General features: G+C 41.0%; 1 protein-coding gene across 1 annotated transcript in view; it reads right to left on the reverse strand.

The window, feature by feature from the left end:
• Window positions 1–20,766, reverse strand: part of LOC134791984 (bone morphogenetic protein 1) — a 130,244-nt gene that overhangs the window by 64,240 nt on the left and 45,238 nt on the right. The gene's annotated exons all lie outside the window — the stretch shown is intronic.

The raw sequence follows: 20,766 nt of genomic DNA on the forward strand, positions 1-20,766 counted from the left end.
GAGTGGTGGAAGGTATGGGACCCCAATTACCCCATACATTCCACGACTCTTCTCTTTCCGCACAGACTCTAGCAGTTTACAGGCGACTCAAATGTTACTAAAAAACTGTAAAAAATTAACAGAAACTCTATGTTGGCCATTTTTTCAATAAGATAATTAATATAAAAATGTTTTTTCCAAGATAAACATTGCAATTCAATATGCACGTTTTTTAAAACGTTATACTTAAACAAAAATCACTGTATTATGTGAAATCTTCATTTTGATTAGAAATATAGTACTTAAGTAACTTACAAAATCAATTAGTATTCCGAAATATGTACTTTTTTCCCCCACTTCTTCTTACACTCTTCTTTCTTCGCCCACGTAATTAAAAATAAATAGCATTTTCATTACAAGAGATAGAATAGGCATTCAATGAACCAGGGTTTCGTATTAAATCAATTTTTTTCACTATCTGTATTTCAGGAACATCATCACGATCGATTCTTTTTGTCATTTTGAAAGTAAGTTTAGGCTTCTTTACAGTTTTATAAAATTTTATGGAATAACAGAGATCTTTGTCGTTTATTTTAATATCTTCTATTATCCCCACGTAGTATGTCCATTTTTGACGTCCATGATATCTCACTAAAACATTGTCTCCCGCATAATAAGGAAGGTTTTCTTTATTTTTGCCGTCAACATTTTCTTTGTTTGAAATTTGTGGTAATATAGTATTATTTTGATCTTCGTCTATTAAGATTGTATCTGATTCGATATCAGCTAAGTCAGAATCGCTATGGCTACTGATTGAGCCCGAAACACTCGTAGAAGAATCGCGGCGTTTCAAACGCCTTTTGGAGAGTCTTGACGATCGTGGTTTCGGGTTCTTATGGGTGCCATTTCGTTTTTTCTGTTTTAAAGTGATTGAGCCCGAAACACTAGTTGAAGACTGTCCGCGTTTCAAATGGATTTGGGATAGTCCGGACGTTCCTGGTTTGGGGTCCTCATAGATGTCATTTACTTTTTTCTCTTTTAAGGATTTATGATCGGATTTTTTAATTAACACATTGGAAATCACTTTTATTTGTTTTCTATCAGATTGTGTTTCTTGTGCCTGCAGATAATGTGGTAGGTTACTAATGTCTTTGGCTACAAATGTTTGCATCTCACTACTTTGTTTTGAAATGTGTCTTAAAGACACAACATTTTCTTTGGCCGGATTCTTATTCGAGTGTGGGGTAATTTTTCGTTCTTGTTTCTTCTTTTCTTCTTTTATCCTTACAATTGAGCTGAGCTTCTTGTTCTGTTCATCTTCCTTTATTTCTTTTTTCTTCACAACGTTTGATTTTAGGTCTTTCTTTTGTTTTTCTATGTTTTCTTTTTTCTTATTTGCATTTAACTTGAGATTTTGTTCTTCTCTCTTCTTTTCTAGTACATCGTCGTGCGTTATAACTTCGGCGCCTGGCGCTACCTTACGGCGTTTTGGTTTTGGTGATTTATCACCAAGTTTCAATTTATGTAGAAGAAGTTCTTCAAACGAAATATTCAGGCCCTGTGCAGACATTTCTGACGGCTGGTTCATATTATTGGGTTCTTTTAAAATTTCAAGGATTTTAACGTCATTGTGGGGTTCTTCCTGAATTTCAAGGTTTATATTTTCATTGTGGGATTCTTGTCGAACATCAAGGTTTAGAGTTTTCTTCATCAAATTGAATACTATTGTCACTAAAGTTTTTGGGTTCTGTGTTTTTGTGATAACTTGCTCTTCTGTTGAAACATGTCGCTTTGTGATTTCTTGTTCTTCTGATGAAACATGTCGCTTTGTGATTCCTTGCTCTTCTGTTGAAATATGTTTTCTTTCCACAAATTCTTTCCAATGTCTTAGCTTTAACTTATCAAATTTGTCTTCTTTAATTTCTTCATGATTCACTGGGTAAATACCCGCTTTTCTAAATCCGTTGCGTAACACCTGAGGATCTATCTCAGACCAAACTTGCCCAATTAGTCGTGAAAATTCAGATTTTGGCAGAACAATTCCTACATTCTGCCGCTGCCATTTTACAAGTAAAGGATCCCAACGGTCCTTGAAGGATTTCATCACTGCTATATCAAGGGGCTGCAAAATATGGCTGGAATGAGGCGGCAGCTTTAATATCGTTATGTTTTCTTTCTGTGCTTCTTCGATAATATTTAACCCTATGTGTGTCGAGTGGCCATCATATATCAGTAGAACTGGGCCTTGATTCTTTACAAGAGGTACAAAAGTCTTTTTGAAAAATGTTTCAAAGACGTCCGTCTCCATCCAACCATTATTTGTCGCAGCATAAGATGTGCCCGGGTATGCATCAGGTGATGTCCACGTATCCCATACGTTTTTTCCTTTGAAGATAATAAGAGGCGGCATCTTTTCTCCAGAAGCACTGGCGCCAAGTAAAACGGTCGTGTTATCTCTTCCTGATGAAGAAATTTCTCTAGTTGCTGCATGGCCTTTGAGTCCAACGACTTTAGTTTTGGCCGGGTCCTTGGAAAAGCTCGTTTCGTCAAGGTTCCAAATGGCGGATGGTTTGTCTTTTATATTGAAGTCGCATATCGTTTTTTCCAAAAGATCAAAATAAGGGTAAACAATAAATGGGTCTATTGCCATTTTTCTTGCATGTTCAACTCCTTGCGGCTTCTTCAAAGATAGGCCGTGGCGCTCTTTAAATGCTAAGAACCAGTCTTTACCGGGTACACCATTTTTAAAAGGTGTAATTAGCTTATTTCGCTTTACGTAATCTCCGACCATCTCCAAAACTTCTTTTCTGGAAAGCCCAAATCCGTATTTTTCCATTGTGTGAAGATATGTAGCAAGTTTATATTCAATTTCTTGTGACAGAGCTGTGTTTCGTCCGAGCGTTGCAGATGTTACTCTTCTTCTGTTCACGTGGTCCATAATTGTCATACGCGGGATTTTATATATTTGTGACGCTGCATAACCACTCATCCTGCCACTTTCAATTTCCCGTACAGCGTCTTTTAATGCCTCCTTCGAATACGCAGCCCGTTTCGTTTTGCGTTTATATTTTCCCATGGCTGAAAAGGATAAAACTAAGTTTAATTAACTTTTAAAAATACCATTTTTCCTTACAAATCTAGCATACATATTATAAAAATATATTTTAAAACATATTTTTATGCTAGATTTAAGGAATTTATGTATGGGCCACTAGTTGCCTGATATAAAGATTTTCATTCATTCATTCAATACATATTATATTATATTAAATTAGATTGTTTAGTGCAATTGCCAAGTCAATCTATTTATACAGCGTCACAAATATATAAAATCCCACGTATGACACGAACAGAAGGAGAGTAACATCTGCAACGCTCGGACGAATCACAGCTCTGTCACAAGAAATTGAATATAAACTTGCTACATATCTTCACACAATGGAAAAATACGGATTTTGGCTTTCCAGAAAAGAAGTTTTGGAGATGGTCGGAGACTACGTAAAGCGAAATCAGCTAATTACACCTTTTAAAAATGGTGTACCCGGTAAAGACTGGTTCTTAGCATTTAAAGAGCGCCACGGCCTATCTTTGAAGAAACCGCAAGGATTTGAACATGCAAGAAAAATGGCAATAGACCCATTTATTGTTTACCCTTATTTTGATCTTTTGGAAAAAAACGATATGCGACTTAAATATAAAAGACAAACCATCCGCCATTTGGAACCTTGATGAAACGAGCTTTTCCAAGGACCCGGCCAAAACTAAAGTCGTTGGACTCAAAGGCCATGCAGCAACTAGAGAAATTTCTTCATCGGGAAGAGATAACACGACCGTTATGCTTAGCGCCAGTGCTTCTGGAGAAAAGATGCCGCCTCTTATTATCTTCAAAGGAAAAAACGTATGAGATACGTGGACATCACCTGATGCTTACGCGGGCACATCTTATGCTGCGACAAATAATGGGTGGATGGAGACGGACGTCTTTGAAACATTTTTGAAAAAGACTTTTGTACCTCTTGTAAAGAATCAAGGCCCAGTTCTACTGATATATGATGGCCACTCGACACACATAGGGTTAAATATTATCGAAGAAGCACAGAAAGAAAACATAACGATATTAAAGCTGCCGCCTCATTCCAGCCATATTTTGCAGCCCCTTGATATAGCAGTGATGAAATCTGACAAATAAAAGACGTATTCAACGTGCACCATTTATTCCGAGACAAAGATCCCTAGCTACCCACATATGGGTTATTATTAATGTACCCTACATATACAACACCTCCACCTTTATTACTAGCCCTACACTCCTACAACATATGGTAGATAACTTAACTACTTAAATATATGTAATCACGAATAAGACAATCGTGAATTAACTTCCACTCCGGTTACACAAAACTGAACCTTGTTTCAACTACACAAGGCTCGATCATGTGGAAATTAGTTCACCTACTCTGGTTACAACCAAAAAAACATATGACATCTTAGCAACTATAGGTAACATATTTATGTAAGTATATAAGAATATAAGCAGTATAGGCAACATAAGTAGCACAGTAGTATAGGTAAGTTACAATAACAACTATTTCTTTTTTTAAGTTCTTAATTTATGAAAAAGTTATACAAAGCTAATTTAACTTAGGTAGTCTTATAGGTACGTCAAAAGTAGTCATCAAAACCGAATCTAACGGGAGGTTTCACAACTCTTTTCGATTGCACGACAGTTGGTACATTAGGTAATGGTGCTTCTGCGATTTCTACATTCCCTGCTGCACCCTTAGCATGAACACTGTTCTTTGGCACCCCGGCCCGGGTCGGCTCGGCTGGCCCCGGAGCTACTGGCGATTGCGCCGCCGAGCCGGTTGACGGCCCCAGGCGCGGCGACATCGAGCCCTCACCGCTATCTAGCTCCGGCTCAGGCACCTCCTCAGGCAACACAAACGAGCTACTGGAACGACGTTTAGCGAGTTCAGGCGATGCACGTACATTTGCAGTTACTTCGGACACCCTACGTCTTAACTGGTCGATATGTCTATGTATTCCGGTTCCAACATTAGATTTTATTGTGTAGTCTGTACTGCCTAATTTCTCAGAAACCTGTCCCGCGAGCCATTTATCGTTAGAACGGTAGTCGCGATACCACACCGGCTCCCCCGGGCTCAGCTGGCGCCGCGAGCCGCGCGCCCGCGACTCCGCCTGCGCCTGGTGCTCACCGACACGCGCCGCGCGCTCCGGTTTCATTTGATCGAGCCGCATACGCAAGTTACGACCTTGTAAAATTTTTGCTGGGCTCTCACCAGTCGTGTAATGTTCCGTATTCCTATAAGTTAACAAAAACCTGTTCAATGCTACATCGACGTCGACTTTCTGTTTTTGAGCCTTTTTAATGACTCGTTTACAAATTTTTACGGCATTTTCGGCGGCTCCGTTGGAAGCTGGATGGTATGGGGACGAAAAGATGTGCTCGATACCATTTCGCTTTAGAAATTCTCCGAATTCAGAACTAGTAAATGGCGGCCCGTTATCACTAACTAATTGCTTTGGAAGCCCAAACCGTGCCCACATATCACGTAATACCGCCACTACTGACTGCGCGGTGGTGGTTTTCATTTTCGCGGCTTCTATCCATTTCGAGCAGGCGTCCACGGTGATCATATAAGTCAGACCCGTAATTGACATAAAGTCGATATGAAGTCTCGCCCAAGGACGGTCCGGCCACGGCCACGCGCACGGCACGTGTCCGGCCGGTGCGTCGGCCACGCTGGCGCACACCGCGCACGCACGACACCGCGCTTCGACAGCCTCGTCTACCCCCGGCCACCACACATAACTCCTAGCTAATGCCTTTGTTTTTACTATCCCCATGTGCGCCTCGTGTAATTCGCGTATAACCCGTTCCCTGCAGGATGCTGGAATTACGACGCGACGACCCCATAGAATACATCCAAGCTCGCAATATAATTCATCCCGCCTATTAAAATACGGTTTAAGTTCATTAATTTCTATGTCTGACGGCCAGCCGTCGGATAAATAAGCTAACACACGACTTAAAATAGGGTCCTTGCTAGTTTCTCGTTTTAAGACCTTATAATCTAAAAGCAACGACTCCGTTGCAAAATGCAAATATGTCTGCTCGGGCAGTTCCCCCTCTTCAGCGACCGTTTCCTCCCTATGAGTTTTAATTAATCGAGATAGAACATCGGCCGTATTTTTATCCGTACGTACATACTCAATGATAAAATCGTACGCTGATAATTTAATTGCCCACCTTTGTAACCTACTCGCTGCCGTCACAGGTACGCCGGTGTTAGGCCCAAAAATGCTCACCAGAGGTTTGTGGTCAGTGCGCAAAATAAATTTCCTTCCGTATAAGTACTGATGAAATTTATCCACTGCGTAAATAATGGAAAGTGCCTCTTTATGAATCTGACTATAATGTTTTTCATGCTCGGTGAGAGCGCGCGATGCGTACGCGACGACGCGCTCCTCCCCCTCGGGCAGCCTCTGAGCCAGTATGGCTCCCAGGCCGCGCGCGGATGCGTCACAAGTCACCACCGTGGTGCGTGTCATGTCGTAGTGCGCTAGCACTTCCGTGCTACACAGCAACTTTTTGACGTACTCAAAAGCATCGTTCTGTATTTTACCCCATGTAAAATGCCTACCCTTTTTGAGCAACTCATATAAGGGGCCAAGATACCCTGACAAATTCTTTACGAATTTGCCATAAAAGTTGACCATTCCTAAAAATGATTTTAGTTCTGTGGTGTTAGTGGGATGCGGCATATTCACTATTGGTTTAATTTTATCAGGGTTAACTCTCACGCCGTTTTCATCAACAATGAACCCTAAATATTCTACCTGCCTTGATAAGAAATCACACTTTTTCTTTTTCAATTTTAACCCACTAGCTTGTAATATCGTAAAAACCTGTTTAATAGCCTTGACATGACTATCCAAGTCCCTACTCTTTATCAATATATCATCAAAAAATACCACAACGTCCGGAATGCCCCTTAATAAATTGACCATAAACTTCTGGAAAATACCCGGACTTGACGCTAAACCAAAAACAAGGCGATTATATTTGAAAAGTCCGCGATGGGTGTTAATAACCGTGTAAGCCCGCGAATCTTCGTCTAAAACCAACTGGTTGTACGCCTGAGATAAATCTAGTTTAGTGAAATATTTATTATTACTCAATCCACTAAATAAATCATCTAATTTTGGAACCGGATATCTGTCGACCTGTAAAACTCGGTTAAGAGTTACCTTGTAGTCCGCACATATACGTATATCGCCATCCGCTTTGCTCGCTATTACCAGAGGAGTCGCCCAGTCGGAGCGGTCCACGGGCTCGATGACGCCGGCGCGCAGCATGGCATCCAGCTCGGCGTCGACGCGCGCACGCATTGCGTAGGGCAAAGGTCGCGCGCGACAGAAAATCGGCTCGGCGCCCTCGCGCACGCTCAGTCGCACCGGCGGGCCGTTATACCGGCCCAGCGTGCCATCGAACAGTGATTCATGCCTGGAAATAAGGTCGTTTATTATTACACTTTTGTCCATTTCTTTGTTATGCAATACAGGTTGACTGTTTATTGTTGACTTTACTTTAGGAACTGTAATATCTAGCTCGCATAGCCATTGTCGACCTAGTAAATTAGTGCTATCACCCCCTTCTACAATATACAGATCTAATACTTTTGTAATATTGTTGTGACTTACTTCCACCTCTAAATATCCCCGAAGTTTTACTACAGACTTGTCATAAAACTTAATATTTACGCGACAAGGTTTTATAGGTAAATCATTAAAACATCGCCTATAGGTATCTTCATTAATACAAGATAGCGCTGACCCCGTATCAACCTCCATTAGAAAGGGCTTATTCTGTACTAAAAGTGACATACACACCGGTTTATAGTTTGCCAAGGACATCTGGTACATAGGTTGTTCATCATCGTAATCACCATCACTATCAGCAACAGTCACGCCCGACTGCTCCGAAGTGGTCGTCTCGTCGACTGGCTCCTGCATCCAGTAGGCACCAGTAACCCTGCGCCCGCACGCGCCGCCTCGTCCGCGGCCGCCGCGCCCGCGCCGCCCGCCGCCGGTCACGCTCGCTCCGCGTGACGCGCGTAAGGGATCCTCCTCCATTTCTTTTCGTCGTCTCAGAGTCGGCTCTTGACCCGTAACATGATTTTCAGGACACATCCTCCGCAAGTGACCCACCCTTTTACATAAACTACAATCATAGTTGCGGAATTTACAGTTTTCCGTTTTATGTTGAGTATCACCACAAGCCATGCATTTAAACATTATATTTATTTTGTTCATATCGATGGGGGTGGTTGGGTTTTGGTCTACTGCGCTGGCATCCCGCTCGGCCGCCTCCAAAGTGCACGCTAGTGTCACCGCCTTGCCGTAGGTTAATTTATCGTCCTCCGCGAAAAGTCGTTGCCGCGTATTTTCACTTCTTATGCCGCACACTAGCTGGTCACGTAAATTGTCTTCTAAAGTCGTCTTAAAGTCACAATGTAAAGATAACTTTTTAAGTTCTGCCACGTAATCCGCTACTAGTTCGCCCTCCATTTGCCGTCGCTGCCGGAATTTATATCGTTCGGCCAAAATAGAAGGTTTAGGTTGGAGATGTTTTTTAAGTAAGTCGACAGCGTCCGCGTACGTTAATTCTGAGGGCTTCTTCGGACTCGCTAAGGTTGATAATAACTCGTAGGCCTCCTCTCCCATGACCGCAATCAACGTGGCCAACTTAACGGTACTGTCCACTTTGTTCGCAAGGAAGTACATCTCGACTCGCTCGCAATACGCAGTCCAATTGCCACTTTTCATATCAAATTCACGCAACTTTCCCACTGACATTGTTTTAAACTTGATGAAACACAATTACACTGTCTTTTTCGAATTATTTTTACCTCGTTCGCCACTGCCAAATAAAAGACGTATTCAACGTGCACCATTTATTCCGAGACAAAGATCCCTAGCTACCCACATATGGGTTATTATTAATGTACCCTACATATACAACAAAATCCTTTAAGGACCGTTGGGATCCTTTACTTGTAAAATGGCAGCGGCAGAATGTAGGAATTGTTCTGCCAAAATCTGAATTTTCACGACTAATTGGGCAAGTTTGGTCTGAGATAGATCCTCAGGTGTTACGCAACGGATTTAGAAAAGCGGGTATTTACCCAGTGAATCATGAAGAAATTAAAGAAGACAAATTTGATAAGTTAAAGCTAAGACATTGGAAAGAATTTGTGGAAAGAAAACATATTTCAACAGAAGAGCAAGGAATCACAAAGCGACATGTTTCATCAGAAGAACAAGAAATTACAAAGCGACGTGTTTCAACAGAAGAGCAAGTAATCACAAAAACACAGAACCCAAAAACTTTAGTGACAATAGTATTCAATTTGATGAAGAAAACTCTAAACCTTGATGTTCGACAAGAATCCCATAATGAAAATATAAACCTTAAAATTCAGGAAGAACCCCACAATGACGTTAAAATCCTTGAAATTTCAAAAGAACCCAATAATATGAACCAGCCGTCAGAAATGTCTGCACAGGGCCTGAATATTTCGTTTGAAGAACTTCTTCTACATAAATTGAAACTTGGTGATAAATCACCAAAACCAAAACACCGTAAGGTAGCGCCAGGCGTTACGATGTACTAGAAAAGAAGAGAGAAGAACAAAATCCCAAGTTAAATGCAAATAAGAAAAAAGAAAACATAGAATAACAAAAGAAAGACCTAAAATCAAACGTTGTGAAGAAAAAAGAAATAAAGGAAGATGAACAGAACAAAAACCTCAGCTCAATTGTAAGGACAAAAGAAGAAACAAGAACGAAAAATTACCCCACACTCGAATAAGAATCCGGCCAAAGAAAATGTTGTGTCTTTAAGACACATTTCAAAACAAAGTAGTGAGATGCAATAATTTGTAGCCAAATTAGTAACCCACCGCATTATCTGCAGGCACAAGAAACACAATCTGATCGAAAACAAATAAAAGTGATTTCCAATGTGTTAATTAAAAAAGCCGATCGTAAATCCTTAAAAGAGAAAAAAGTTAATGACATCTATGAGGACCCCAAACCAGGAACGTCCGGACTGTCCCAAATCCATTTGAAACGCGGACAGTCTTCAACTAGTGTTTCGGGCTCAATCACTTTAAAACAGAAAAAACGAAATGGCACCCATAAGAACCCGAAATCACAATTGTCAAGACTCTCCAAAAGGCGTTTGAAAAGCCGCGATTCTTCTACGAGTGTTTCGGGCTCAATCAGTAGCCATAGCGATTCTGACTTAGCTGATATCGAATCAGATACAATCTTAATAGACGAATATCAAAATAATACTAAATTACCACAAATTTCAAATTAAAGCAAAGAAAATGTTGACGGCAAAAATAAAGAAAACCTTCCTTATTATGCGGGAGACAATCGTCAAAAATGGACATACTACGTGGGGATAATATAGAAGATATTAAAATAATCGACAAAGAGCTGTGTTATTCCATCAAATTTTAAAAATACCGTTTTTCCGTACAAATTACGCCGCAGATAGACTGAGCAGACAGATCGCCTGATGGGAAGCGATTACCGCCGCCCATAGACAAATGGATAGATATAGTTGGTCAAGCAGATCTTGTCAGTAGAAAAAGGCGGCAAATTTGAAAAATTTAAGCGCGAAGGGATATCGTCTCATAGAAAATTTGAATTTCGCGCCTTTTTCTACTGACAAGATTTGCTTGACCATCTATATGTATAATATAATGGAATAATAGGTGTAGAAATTAAAAAAAATACAAGTCTCGCAACTCAGTTCTTCTATCGTAAAAAATTGTGAGATCCGTGTAAGTAGGTACTTAATACCAAGTCGGTTAATTTATTCAGTCCGTACTTAAGGGTCCTTCTGTCTTAAGTTACTTATTATGTAGCTAACCTAACAACATCTTATTTTAATATTAATATGGTCACTATACCAATATTAAAATATTTTATGATTTAAATAAATAGATTGACTTGGCAATTGCACTAAACAATCTAATTTAATATAATATAATATATATTGAATGAATGAATGAAAATCTGTATTTCAGGCAACTAGTGGCAACAAAAAAGTCTGTTAAATCTTACAATCTGGCCACAAAATTTCACGAGAATCGGTTGAGAGTTGCGACCTGTCTGTGTGAGAGTTGAGAACATCCGGACATGCAAAATGCCCGTGTCAAAACGTAGATCTTCGCTAACGCTACGGTCAATAATAAATAAAAAGAACGTATACAGAATATTACAGGATAGGTTGGCAACTTCTGAAAACGGTGAAGACCGGCATATGACGATATTAGCCTCCAAACTTTTGACGGACTTCGCCACTACTACATTTTGAGGTTAGTTTTTTTCCACCAGAAATATCTTCGTGAAATACCGAGTTTAACGTTATTGTAATATAATATTCATATAAATACATTAATAAAGAAGAGACTTACCTGCATCAATCTTAAAAACACTTCTGTTTAATCACTTAAAAGATTTTTTCCGACAACGTGTTGTACTCCCAATACGAATTGCGAACCTGACTAAACTTGAAAGGGCGGTTTTTCTCTTCATACTAGAGGTAGCGCCATCTGTGTAAAATGGTAAGAACTAGAACTGTTTTATCATTAGGTAAATTGTGTTGCCATCCTCGTAGCTGTGCAGAATTTGCTGTAATTCTTGCTAGACGGCCTTCGCCGCCAGACGGTCTTCGCCGAGTTGACCTTACCTACAAATTCAAATTCAGTATACTTTTCTGTAAATAAGCATACTTAATGCTGAGGCCGTCTCATTTTAATTGGCGAGCATTTGACGATTCACGTAGCTCTCGCTCGTGTAAGCTCCAGCCGAGCGGTGATATTAATTGTTTCGTCCACAACCGGGAGCGCTTGAATTGGACGAATCAAACGGCAAGGCTAGCAAATGATGGGAGTTATGCGATGTTTGGCAGAAATAGACGGTCATAAAGAGGTGAGACTAAAAACGGTTTCTACCAATACCATACCAGAATCTGACGTCATTAGAAGCTAGCTGCCACATTATTCTCTACTTCCCCAGCCGGGGTAGCACATGATTGGCGCGACAGTATCTCGCCGCGAGATAGACTACCCGCCTGTCTTTAATTAATACAGTCAGAAAAAGACGGGTAGTCTATCTCGCGGCGAGATACTGTCGCGCCAATGATGTGCTTGGCCTACAGATACCTATAAAAGGGTCTCCCAAACATTTTAATTCGAACCTTTACGTTGAAAAATCAAAATTGATATGAGTCAATTTCCTCGATAAAATGGGTGACGTTCGCCGCCGAATTACTGCTGCGATTAGAACGTTCAATCCGTCACTTATTTATCAAGTAAATTAGCAGTGACACCTCCCGCGTCAATGCCGCAGCAGTCATGCAGTAATGCAGCTGCAGTTACCATCCGAATGTCACCTTAAGTGTGTGTTATGTTGCGAATAGGTAACTTATACGTTTTAAAATATGAGGAACATTCCGTCACAAGCCTAATTTTATCGTGGCCATAATCGCCGTAGCTTCCTGAAATTAAACAATTAAATTTTACAGCAAAATTTATAGCCACCGCAGCGCGCAAGGTATTGCCGGTCGGGAGGTTTAAGATGCATTTCTGAATCGCTGTCATAGCTACTCGAATTATTTTACACAGATAATATAAATGATCCATTTTATATTGAAATGTTATACTGGTTGATTCGATTTCATTGCTTTTGAGTGGGTTGGTAAGGTAAACGTAAACGTACTAGTGCTCGACATGCTAATGCCCAATAGATGACACCTCGCTGTCACCTCTGTTGACAATGACTTAAGTTTCAAGATGACACGTACTGGGACCGCGTCGAGCTGGTCGAGCACCAGTACGTTTACCTTAGATCGAATCTATTTAAGTGAGGCTATTTTAAGATGTACTTAGATATGTTTTTATCATCATAACGCGCCTCCAGCAACCCGCTCCGAGCTTGTGCCTGGCCGATGTGCATTGTATAATTTAATCAGCGAACCGCATTGCATGCAATCCGCGATTGAGCGCTGCACAATTAGCATATCTCGCGACTGTGACGTAAACGTTTACGTATCTATAAACTATAGTCTGTGGTGTACACTTAATTATAAGCCAAATGATGATGATGGAAGTTCCTTTTGCAGCGTCAAAAAAAGCGGGTTAAGGGCCAACCCTCTTGACTCAGATTGATTTAGGAGGGGAGCCAATCAAATTGTTGATGCATATCATGGTATAATAATATACTCCGCCTGGTACTCCATTCCCGTCTTTTCTAGGTCACCTAACTGACACGGGCTTACGTCATCATGCGACAGCGCTATATGATAATATGCGATAGCGCTATATTTAGCGGCCATGTTGTTGTGACGTAGCCCCGTGTCACTCTGGGAATGGAAGACCATGTTTTATTAAACTATGATGCATATATACTATACAAGCTACTTACGGTTCCCGCAGCAAACAGGGAAAAAGTGGTTTCAGTTAAATCTCACGAAATTTTAGTATGATGTAGATCAGCGGTCGGCAACCTGCGGCCCGCGGGCCGCATGCGGCTCGCGAAACTGTCACTTGCGGCCCGAGAGGCGCCTTGGCTATTTTGTATGTAATAGTGACAAACGACAATGTCTCATAAGGTCATAAATATTAACAAAGTACGGCCCGCTTCACCTCCGTTAACTACTATTGGCCCTTGGCTGCTAAAAGGTTGCCGACCGCTGATGTAGATTAAAGTCTCCTGATTATTTTATTATAAGGGCACAACTCTCAAGTATACATTCAGAAATAATTAGGTTTTTATTGTTCTATTTCTGTGATGTCTTTCCTAAAATCGATACCTTGTGACACACACTGACAGTTACTGATATTATGATTTAAAAACCGAAAACTATTAGGAATGCTGCTGATGCTGCATATATTTTGTATGAAACTACTAAATTGATTATTTCTGAAAGTATACTTCTGAGAGAGTAGTGCCATACAAAAAAAAAACAACGGGTTGCACTCCGGGAGTGCTGGCAGAAGTGAAACCTCAATGACATTGTAACAGTTTTTCGATCAGGTCACGTGTCCGTCTTATGAAGCGTCTTACGTCTTACGCTGTCGCGAGTTTAACATTTTTTCCCCATCACAAAAAGTGCACAGCGCCGCTAAAGAAGTTTTCACTTCAAAAAATGTCGAGGGCCATGAATCTAGATCATACTAAAATTTCTTGATTTTTCACTGAAACCACTTTTTCCTTATGTTTGCTGCGGGGTCCTTTTCCATTAAACAATATTTAAATGACTAGCTAATACAAATCGTCGACGAACTAAATAAGTGATTTATTTTATAACTTTAATTACTGGCCTTCCTCATAGGGTCTATTTCCGCTCCATGTTGTTAGGGTACACATCCTAATTTGCCCACATCAAATGAAACTTAGATTACTTTGCGTGTAAATGTCAGCTAAACAATAATTAAAATGTCCAGATTTGAATTAAACACATAACTATAATAGTGAAAATAATGTTATTAATTATGTTTTTGTTTTAGGCATTGCGAATCAGGAAATGAAATACACATAATATTTTTATTTTTACCGGCGCGAAGACGAGGATACGAAATAATACTATTACACGTACCTACTCAAACACATAAACAGGTAGGTATGAGAAAAAAATCTGAATTTGAAATGTTTTCCTAGTTATCTTAGACAAGGTGTTCTTGCATTAGACGCCGAGGTGTTCTTGACTTCTTGCATTATATATAATCAACCATTTTATGTGTATGTAGACATTTAGATACATACATTAAAGCCAAGTTAAATGACATAGCAATAAAGTTGTCAGTAAATCTAATGCACATAATCGAACTATAACCGAAGTCACATAAACCGGCTAAGTATGAAGACGTTACACATCTTAGCTCTCAAGAAGTTTCCGAGCGTGTACAAAGTTCGCGGCGCTCATTCGATTTGTGATCGAATTGACTCGATACTGTAGTTGCCGTACTCGTGATATTTTCGTACTACATATAAAGGGGCTTTACAGGAGATTACTTTTAAATAGAGTTTCATGCGTGTTATGTTCAAAATGAACCTTTGGCAACGGTTTTCATAGGAAATATTTTTTGAAAAATATACTATGCATCGCCCCCCATATTCATAAATGCGCTAGAAACCTCAATTAGCTAATAATCGTTAGTCTTTATTTGTCATTTTAACTTATGTATTTGTACGAAAGGGATAAAACATAATTTAACTAAATCAGGCGGCGTAGCACGGTCGCGTTTTTATCCCTTGTCACCATGCCTGTCACGTACTAACAAGTATGTAAGTGCGAAAGGGACGCGCATAGTGATAGACGATAAAAATGGAACCGTGCTGCGCCCACAGGCCCGTAAAGTTTTATGAATTAAGATCTGTCCCAGAACTCCCAGACCTGTAGCTTGCCAAATTGGGTTGCAGCACCTAAAATTTCAAACTTAGTAACTAAACTTTTTTTTTCGCGGTCCTCTAAATTTGTGCATGAGTGTATCTATTCTGTATGATTGTAGCGGGCTGTGTATTTAACTAAGTATCAAATACATCTTGGCCAATTCGAACGTACACTGACATCAGAATGACATGTAACTGATTTCAGTGTTTTTTTTTTATCAGTAAGTATAGGTAAAACAAAATAATATAAACGTCAGGCAACTCACGGGTCGCTTTACAGGTAACGTGAACAACGGGGTCACAAAACGCTGACAAATCTGCTGACATACAGGCCAATATTCGAATCATATTGGAATCATATCAGATAGCTGTCATTTGTATTATTTGTGAAATTTTAGAATATAAACAATAGGTATGTTTATTTTACCAATATCCGATATCGGTCCCTTTATTTTACAATCAGTGTGATCGTCGATCACGGCCGCCACCCGCAGCGCCCACGGCTCGCTACACCGGTGACATGGCCGCGGTCTAAATGGAGCGTTCAGGATCAATTCAACTTGTTTTAATGACAGTTTGCGACATGCCAACCAAATGTACACGCGCGCCAAGCGGGAAGTTTTGGAAACTCAAAATCCCATATTAAATGACACTAACGCAAACGCGTACGTCACGCCACGCTATCGAATGAAATATATACTAGAACCACTACCACCAGTTTTAACATTGACAGATACGCTCGCGTCTAAGTAACTTACTTTCTATGGATCTCGCTCGTACTCGCATATTAGTGCAAGCGAGATGTATAGAAAGTAATTTACGTAGACGCGAACGTATCTGTCAATGTCAAAACTGGTGGTAGCCGTACAGTACGGCTACCACCAGTTTTGACATTGACAGATTAACTCGCGTCTACGTAAATTACTTTCTATACATCTCGCTTGCACTAATATGCGAGTACGAGCGAGATGCATAGAAAGTAAGTTACTTAAACGTGAGTGAATATGTCAATGTTAAAACTGGTGGTAGTGCTTCTGGGGTACGAACGTCGTCGTACGTGGGGTGCGAGAACTTGCATGCGAGTTTCATTACATTGCGTTATTTGATCGGTCGGCTGAGTTGATGTAACCTGAATGGTCCGCAATGTAACTAAAATCGCATGCGAGTTCGCGCGCCGTCTAAAATAAATGAGCCCTATATTGTTGGCTCTTTTCAAAATATTACGCCAAAGACATCTCTAGAGCTTACCGTACCTTACATACGCATGTCTTATGGTGTTGGTATACAAGGACGTAGAGCCTACATTACGAACGGGTATTGTCCCGGACCCAGACCTTTGTTCGTGGGTCCTCAATAGCACCTTAGATTATCTGTCTATAAACATTCCACAAATCTAACAATGGAAAAAAATTGAGGGATTTGACCCAATTTTAACCTTTAATGGGTGGGATTAAGTGTTATCTGAACACGGTCAATATTGTCAAGAAATTTAAGTGTTGTTTATTTTTTGTACCGCCTGTTCCTTGTTTAACACGTGGAACGCCAAAAATACATCAAAAATGCTGACGATCATATGAAAAAAGAAATTTTGATCTACAGAGACGTCTGTAGATGTAGATTTTAACGTTTTAACTTATAAAGTAAGACTATCACTTGTATGGAATCCTCATACTGTTAGTCTTGCCCCGAGCAAAATAAACTATGTTGGTCTTACCCTACCTTACATTACATTTTCTTAAAATAGAAAAGTTTTTCAAACATCGTCTAGCTCAGGGCTCTCCAAACCCCGGCCCGCGGGCCAAATCCGGCCCGCGAAGCGTTCCAATCCGGCCCGCCGACAGCGGTCCAATCCGGCCCGCGGGAGCCAGGCTCCAGGTGTTTAGCCCTAACAGCAGCAACCAGATACACCCCTCCGCCCCTCGGCGCCGACGGTGGCCCGCACGAAAATTCTGAGGCGCAATATGGCCCTCAGATAAAAAAGTTTGGAGACCAGGGGGGTCTAGCTAACAATTGCAAATGACAGCGAAAGGCATTATTATGACTACCTATCTTTCATTAACATGAGTTTGCCTAAACATTTTGTGTAATTAATTTTGAAAATTAAGGAATATCCTCTAAACCAGCGGCCGGCAACCTTTTAGCAGCCAAGGGCCACATAGTAGTTAACGGAGGTGACGCGGGCCGTACTTTGTTAATATTTATGACTTTATGAGACATTGTCGTTTGTCACTATTACATACAAAATAGCCAAGGCGCCTCTGGGGCCGCAAGTGACAGTTTCGCGAGCCGCATGCGGCCCGCGGGCCGCAGGTTGCCGACCGCAGCTCTAAACCAAACCTTTTCTTCTGTAGGTTATTAAATTCTTAATATTTTATTCCAAATAATTATAATAATCTATTAATATGATTATGGTTAAAGTTGGTTAGTTTCGCATACCCTGTATACATGATACCAAAATCTGCTGTTCCAAAGAAAACATTGTAATATGATTGCCGAAATGTATGCGACGCCAGATTCTTTTTCCACGATCTCAGGTTTGGTCCCATACTAAAAGTTATTCAGTATGACCTATATCCTTCCTTCCTAGTCGAATCCTCATGTCTGAGGGTCGTGACCACCATAAGTCGCTCTGTGCTGTAGTGCTCTCCATCCGGGCCGATTCATTGCCTTCCTTAAGGAACCCTGGAAACCCTCGCGTGTAACCTCTTGAATGGCGTTGAACCAGCGTGCGGGGTATCCCTCTCTGTTTTCGATGACCTTCAACAGGCCCAACTAGCAGAGCCTTTTCCAAGCTATCAGGCTCACGCCGGGCCAAGTGCCCAAAAAAGCCAAGCATTCTCCCACGGCAAATAACAGAAAGACGAGTCTGAATCTTGAGCTCCTGCAGAATAGACACATTAGTGCGACGCGCTGTCCAGGATATGCCTAACATTTTTTTTAACAGGATGACCTATATATTTATCCCTCAAAGTATGGTCAGATATTAACAAAAACACCCTGTACGAGTATTTTGTATGATATGCGAAAAAAATAAATTGAAGGTACCTATTTGAAGTTTGAAGTTATAGAACCGACTTCTTTCTCTTTAGTATAATGAATGAATGAATGAATAATATTTATTTCAGGACTAGTCCCATATGATGTTAATAATTAAGAAAATATGTCAGGCGTAGGGATGTGACGACCCCATCGCCCGCTGGTTTTACCAGTGCAATCAGTCAACGCAGGGCAGCTTGTGGCGAGCTGTTGGGGAGTAGCGACCTCACGTACCCGAGTGCTCCTGGGGAGTTCTGTTACCCGCAAGGAGGGTGGGTGGGACAGGTTTCTCTGCCTCTGGCTTGCCTTAGCCGGCCGGCCAGAGTGGAGTCGTTAGAGCTATAAGCTCCAGGGGTGGAAGTGAAATATGCATAAGACGCGAGTTGGCACAGTGGCTGTTAACAGCCACTGGGTAGAAAGCGGCGCACACCTCTCGACACCCCTGAGCCGCTCACACCGGTGTTGCCCTTGAGCCATCCTAGATGTCGCTTTTTGTGGGGGCCCATCTTGTGAGGGCGAGTCACCGTCTGCCGGAAATAAAATTGCATACCGTTTTATTAGGCAGGCGTCCGGTTTTTTTACCCCATAGCTCAGTACTTAGTCCATCGCTTTCACCCAATAACCTAGTTCATTTTAGATTCCATCAACTCTCAATAGCCCTTACACCCTGGCGGGTGCTGCCTCTGCGTGCGTCCCATGACACGGGCAAGGGCAGCATCCGCTCGGTGTACCCCTTACATTTCATTAAAGTGTCAAAAGGGCCTCTACGTGTTGGCTTCGGCTCCGCGCATGCCTCCCAAAGGTCCGGAACACCATTGTTCCGTGATGAGAAAGACAAGAAAATATGACATCTACTTCAGTAACATACACTTGCTATATTTATATTAACTTATTTGACCTCTGACTCTAATGTTATGTATGCTATGTTAAGGTATGTTCGTATGTTATGTATGTATGTCGCGGTGATGGCGTGCTTGGTTACGTCACATTGTTGGCAGATGCCTCAGTGCCCTTGCAGGGTTCTGCTCGAAGGTCTCGGTCGTTTTCAGATAATATGTCATAATTATATTATTATTTACTAACAATATATTTACTCGGCATTACAGACAAGCCAAATACGCCGAGATATTAATCTTACAAGCTACCCGCCCTGGCTTCGCACGGGTTACACAGAAACTTAACAAATTATACACTTTAAACCTTCCTCAAGAATCACTCTATTGATAGGTGAAAACTGCATGAAAATCCGTTCAGTAGTTTTTGAGTTTATCGGGAACATACATAGACACAGACAGACGCGGCGACCTTGAAGATCGCTCACGCTGATTGGTGCATGCGAAACAAAGTGAAAATCATGCGTGATTTTCGCTAAAAACCAGACGATCGTCTAGGACTCTAGGTCGAATCAAAACCAGTTCAAAACCGTAACAAATGGTTAAATTTGAATTGGACTATTGGTACAAAAAAATATCAAAGCCAGAAAACCTTTGACACAGCCCTAACCCCGGTTGGCGGTAAATTCCCTCGAAACAAAGGGCCAGCCGCTGCATCCGTCGGCTTCCAGCCTTTTGCACGTGTGACGTCATTGTTCGACTTTTCAGATGCTGAGATGGCGCTGTTCACTTGTTTTTTGACACGCTGTTTTTTGTAATAACGTACGGCAAGCTGTAAAATTGCATGGACACATTGTAAATGAATTCATTTATATGGGCATGCAAATTTGAGGCTGGGTGTAGAGATTGGTTTTCAGAAATTGGCGTTAAGTTTCTATGTTCCTAGTATTAACAGTTTAGTAAAACTTTTGCACCAGCTCTCATGAATCGACTTACTCGTGTGGTGTCGAGTCGTATCGTATTTTGACAGCTTTATTTTTTTAATTCGGAAAGTAAGACGTTTTTTGATAAAGGAGGTGACCGAGCAGACGAATCGCCTGATGGTAAGCGATTACCGTCGCCCTTGGACACCACCAACACCAGAGGGGTTCTAAGTGCGATGCCGATCTTTAAGATCTTAATACCTATTTAATCTTTAAAATAACAATATGATATAATAATTCCATACGACCTCATCGCCTATTGTTGATAAGTAATTTATTTATTTATAATTTTAATTCAGGCAACAAGGCCCATATTACAAATACCTTACAGACTAACATACATATGTATTTTATAAACTTAAAACTAAACACTATTTAGTCGACAAAACGGCGTGGCTCCGTTGCATCGGCTGCTCTTGTGTCGGATTCGGCAGTTTGCC

The sequence above is a fragment of the Cydia splendana genome, chromosome 7 (assembly GCF_910591565.1).
Source record: "Cydia splendana chromosome 7, ilCydSple1.2, whole genome shotgun sequence".
NCBI lineage: Eukaryota > Metazoa > Arthropoda > Insecta > Lepidoptera > Tortricidae > Cydia > Cydia splendana.